A 6000-nucleotide genomic window follows, 5' to 3' on the forward strand; every position below is an offset into this window, starting at 1 on the left:
AGAGCCAGCCCCTTCTCAGGCCACAGAGGGCTTGAGTGTGATGCTGTGTTTTGCCACTGTGTCTTGAAAATATCTAGAAGAGCTGTGTCTTGCATTTTCAGTATTTTTTTTTCTTCTGAAAGAAGCAATTGTCACCCACAATTCTATACGTTTTTCCCAGAAGAGCCCCATCGTGTCAGGCAGCATGCACGGCTGTCGATATGAGTGTGCACGTGAGTGTGTAGAAAGATGACTGGCCTTGGTGTGTGAAACTCAGGTTACTGTGTCTTTACGTCTCCTTCAGTGACAGATGTTTAGACGAACATTAATTTGAGGCTGTGGCCCGGGGGCAGAATTTAATTCTGAGAGTGCCGGCTCTCATTTGCTGCTCGCCTAAGTGTTAATGTCAGGCACCCAAAGCAGATACAGTGGTGACCAGACAGACGTGATCCCCACAGACAGGGCAAAACTTGCTGGGCAGTGACCTGGGTGACTGGTGTCAGATGCCCTGATTCTGGCCGTGCGTCTGCGGGACAGGAGTTAAGAAGTCATCATAGCTCAGGAGGGAGGCTGTGGGGCTTGGCTGAAGGCAGTGGGGGAGCAGAGGTGTGCAAGGATTGGAGGGACACCTGGGAGGTGACGGAGGTGACCGGGTGGATGTAGGTGAGGAGAGAGGCAACACTGGGGACAAGGTTTGTGCCTTGGGCCCCTGGGCTGGTGCCAGTGACACAAGTCAGGACTAGAGGAGAATGTTTTGTGGACATTGTGAGTCTGAAATGTCTCTGCTGTGGATGACCCCACAGTGGAGGTTTTGGGTGGACAGGTGGCTAGAATCACAGCCTGCAGTCCATACAGAGGTTGGAGAGAACTGGTCTTTGGGTGGTCCCTGGATAGCCACCAGCTGAGGGACTGATTCAGCTGACGTGACAGCCGAGTAATCCAGTGGGTTGAACAACATCAGCAGATGGATAAAATGCTGCCTCTCAAGGACAGTGGGCAGGTAAGAAGCGGGTCACAGGGGGAAGGTGGACATTTCTCCTGGCCAGGCAGCGGAGGAGTGAGTTTCATGTGATGGGAAAGGTAGGAGGTTGACTTCGGCCAATTCTTTAGAGGGTGCAGATGAATTTTCTGCTCCCTTTGGCCTTTCCTGTGCCTCACAGTCTGAGCTCGGGTGTGGGAGGCGGCCCGCCACCTGCAAAGCAAACAAGAGCAGGCCGGGGCAGGGAGGCGACAAGGGGCTTGTTGAAAGCTGCTTTTCAGAATTAAAAAAAAAATTATTTATTGATTTGAGAGAGAGAGAGACCTTGATTTGTTGCTCCGCTTACTAATGCATCATTGGTTGAGTTTTGTATGTGCCCTGACTGGGGATTGAACCCACGACCTTGGTGTATCAGGACTATGCTCTGACCAACTGAGCTACCGGGCCAGGGCCTGGTTTCCAGAATTTGAACCCATATCATTGTCACAAGGTCCAATGCTTACTATCTACCCTCTTAATTTATTGTCTTTTATGAAAAACACTCACTTATCACTTACGTCCATCATAAATTAACCCTGTTCCATTGTATATAATTGACAGATGGTTGCTTTGGGGGAACTGAAGGTTGAGGATAGCCTGTTTCAACTTTGTCTATTAAGAGTTAGCCGATAAACGGGAGTATTCACGAGAGATGTGCCGGCTGATCAGGAAAACTGAAAGTGTCTGGTGTATCTGTGCGACTGCCACCAGGCTCAGATCCAGCTTGCAACCAAGGTGACAATGCATAAAAGTAAAAAAGCAAACAAAAAACCCCAAAGCCAACCAGAAACAAACAAAAATAATCATTGTGTAATTCTTCTTTTTTTTGTGGTGGTTGGGGAACTATTTTTAGCATTATGCAAGATGCTGGGGTTTCGTCTGAGAACTTAGGTAATAGATAAGAAAAGACACTGCATTGCTCGAACTGCAGTTACTGACATTCCTGTCGAAAGTGCTGTGCCCAACGTGAAAGATTTTATATCGACAAAATTCACTTAGCTTTCCAGGTTTGTAGTCTGGAACTGACCTTTGGGGTCAGCTCTTCAACCTCCTGATGTCCCCCCTTGGGCCAGCTGGAGCTCTGGGACGCTGCAGGCTTGCTGACCCTCGCGTGGTCAGTGGGTAACATAGTCTGGCCGGTAAAATGCATCGCAGTTCTTTGTCCCGCAGTGACCAGCTTCTCTGGAATGCTTGTTGCTGGGACAGACCCTTATCTCCATCTCTTGAGCCTTGACCTGCACAGGGCCACCCGTGCTCTCCTCCTTACCTGCTCTCCGGTGTGTTTGTCCTGCGCTTTCTTCCCACACAGTTGAGTGTTTTGAACTTTGCAGGAGTCCTCATGGCAGTTGCCTTTGGCCTTTTAGGCCTGTCCGAACAGGTAGGATCGCTCTGACATTTCCTTCTTTCTCTGAAGTCTCATGTGAGCTGGCCCGGGGACAGGCATTGCTCGCCAGGGCTGAGAAAGGGGATCTGAGGAAGTTCCCTGTGCAAATGTTGAACCAGAAGACACAGCAGAACCGAGATAGTCCGTGATGAAATGTTCTTAAATGTCATGAACTATTTATGTGACCAAAATAAAAAATAAAAAATTGAACACATAGGCCTGTTGAGCTTTATCACCATGAGCTCAAGATCCTAAGTCACCAACTTATTCCTGATCCTCTCAGGAAGGCTTCTAGGTAAAAATCCCCATTTTATAGAAAGGCACACTGAGGCTCAGAGAAGCAGAATAACTGTCTTTCCCCACTATTTCATTCCAAGCCATCTAATATCTAGTTTTCACCATTCCACTCTGCCTTGCTCCCCACTGAAGGTGTGTAATGACCAGACAGCCTCCACGACCCGTTCCAACTAAGATTCTGGGAGAGTCTCTGAATCCCGGGGCTGTGAGCAGCTGCTCTGCGTTCCAGGGTTGAAACCCTTCATGTTGGCCTCAATAAACTAGACGGTGTCACCTTGCCTGTCATGTTCAAACCTAATGATTCTTCATATTTAAAAACTCACTGGGCAGTGTTTTAGCTCAGTGAGGAGATTCTTTTCAGATAATTCTGACCCCTCCAAGCCTTTCTCTAGCTGATCTTCTCTGAAATGAGTTGCAGGCTGCATGGCACGAGAGACCGTAGAAAATTGGGAAAGTTCATTTGGGAATTACCCATTTAGGCTGATAAACTCTAGTGTCCGTTTCCCTGAGCTGTCCCTGGGCATTGGTGAAATCAGAGTGGCGGGGGAAACATCCACATCAACTTTTTACAAGGTAGGTGGTTTTAATATTGAAAATTGTTTGCCTTTTTTTCATTTGCGAGGTGCTGCTATAACGAATGCCCTGCCAGCACTGCTGTGTGCAGACTTCACTGGTAGTGAGTGAACCCCTTTGGGGATTTTGAGACAAGAAGTTGTGTGATTTGGGCAAATTTAATGCTTCCCTGACAAGTCTAGAAATGTACTGTTCGTATAAACCATATTTCACATGAGTGTAGGAAATACCCATTGGTCTATATTTAAAAAATCTTTTCTTAAGTCACAGGCAAGGAAGGGCGGTGTGTGTGTGTGTGTGTTTCATTTTAATTCATTTAGCCCAGTGGTTCCCAGTTGGATCAGTTGAGAGCTCAGCCTTGTGGGCTTCACCCCGGGGTGGAGTTCAAGGGCTTCCCTCTCAGCTTGTTGACCTTGATTTTGTGAAGGTGATAAGAGTGGCCTGTTCATTAGGGAACGAGGGGAAAAGCAGGGGGAGGTGCAGGCGGGTGAAGCTGCTCCATCCTCAGCATGGCTACGCCCAGGCCTCTGATGAGGCCGAGCGGGGGCTGGGCACTCACTGATTTAACGCTCAGTATCTGGTACATCAAGCTGCTCACACACCTTATCACAGAGCAATAAATATATTATCCTATACTATTGAATAATTAAACATTTATTAAAGAACCTAACTGTGAGACTTTTGCGGTTGATGGAATATACTAGTCTCTAGGCAGGCTCGGAGTTCTGGTAAAAGTAGGTTAACAGTTGTTCATATGGAAAATAATGTAATAATTAATAAATAATGCAAGAATTAACTCTGTGTTTCACCTGCTCATAACTGTAGACCTACTTTTGCTCCGCCCTGTATGAGTGATGAGAGTAGTAGAAGGAATTGCCCTCTGCATGCATTCATTCATTCATTCTCCCCTTCATTCATTCCATCAGAACTTACCTGCTATTGTTCTGAGTGCTGATGGGCGAGGCAGATGCAGCCCCATCTTCTCAGAGGACTTAATTATTGTGGGAGGGGGTGGGAGGTGGGCTGGGGAGACCAAGTAAGAAAATGAATGAAATGATTTTGATTGTGAAGGCCATAGTGACTGCCAGATGCGACGAGGTTATGGTGCAGAGTGCAGCTAATACTGGAGGGTCAGGGTCAGGGTCAGGGCCAGGGTCAGGGCCAGGGTCAGGGTCAGGGTCAGGCTTGCTGAGGAGGTGATGCTTGATCTGAAAGAGCCAAGCGCTTGACCTGTGGGGAGAACAGGTTATATAGCTAACAGCCCCGAACCTAGGATCCTCTTGGTCCTTCGACAGGATCTCTGCTTGTGAAATTAATGCCAAGACGGAGATGGCAAATAACTGGCCCAGAGCCACAGCTCCACTTCCAAAGCCCAGAGCAGATCCTCGTGCTGATGACGTCACACTTCCCATTGAGCCTCCTGACCCCTGGCAGCTGCTGTATTATTCTGAGCTGGCCATTGGGAATCTAGTTTCATCCAAGAATATTTGGGTTGGATTTTTCCTTTCTGTTGGAGGAAAACACACAGAAACACAAAATATCACTGCACACATTACTTTTAGTTTTTTTTTTTTTAATATGTCTTTATTGATTTCAGAGAGAGGAAGGGAGAGGGAGAGAGAGAGAGAAACATCAATGATGAGAGTCATTGACCGGCTGCCTCTCGAACGCCCCCTACTGGGGATCGAGGAGCCTGCGCCCAGGCCTGTGCCCTGATGGGAATCGAACCGAGACCTCCTGGTTCATAGGTCGACGCTCAACCACTGAGCCATGCCGGACGGGCTACTTTTAGTTTTATGTATATTTATTACACAGACACATGATGTCAATATTAGAGGAAATAAACATAAAACACGTAAGGAAAAAAGCAAATATTCTCTGCCTTGAAAACACTAGCCATGAAAAGTTTTTCCGTGTCCCCTTATATTCCAGTCCATACTTACACATCACCTCACAGAGCTGTAAACAAAAGGTGCCATTTTATACTTTGTATGTTTTCCATGTGCAATTATATCTTAAATCATTTTCCAGATGGCTATATAGAATCAGGAAATTAAATTTTAATGGCTGCATTAATGGAGATTAGTGATTCCTATTTCCATTCATGATGTGCGTGCATCTCTACAAATACATCCCTGAATAGTGTGCATTCTAAGCTAGTTTCTATCCGTGGAGAGCTTTTTTAGTTTAACCCACTTGTCACCTTGTGCAAACTTTGCAAGACATTCTGCTCTCCACCTGTGATCATGGAGTAATTTAATAGTTCACATGGTGAGCATCTATTGGGAGTTAGTATAGGAGCCTATGGACCATGTATTTTTATATCGATTTTCTTTAAAATACTCTAAATCTAAAAACACATTAAGGCAAATCAGTGGGCTCTCCAAAGAGCTAACACCATGGAATAACCTTCCAAACAAATGTATCGAAGTGAATTTTTACCCTCACTATGGAGACAGTTGTGTGTTTTCCCTTTTATTAGCTCAGCAAGGGTCTTTGTATTAAGCGACATGAGCTGTGCAAGGTGAAATCATTCAGAGAACTGTCATAAAATTAAGAGAAAAGTGGCCTGAAATAATACATCTTGGTTTTTATGCTTATTTATAGAATTCAGAATGAAGGGGCTAAGATAGCAAAGTTGACAGCATAGCCCAACAATTGTAGTACAGAAATGATCTGTTCTGGGAAGAAAAGCTCTCTCCCTTGTACCATTCACTGTGAATTGGTGTCAGGTATTTATAGAGAGAGA

This window comes from Miniopterus schreibersii, assembly GCF_964146895.1.
Source record: "Miniopterus schreibersii genome assembly, chromosome: 22".
Lineage (NCBI taxonomy): Eukaryota > Metazoa > Chordata > Mammalia > Chiroptera > Miniopteridae > Miniopterus > Miniopterus schreibersii.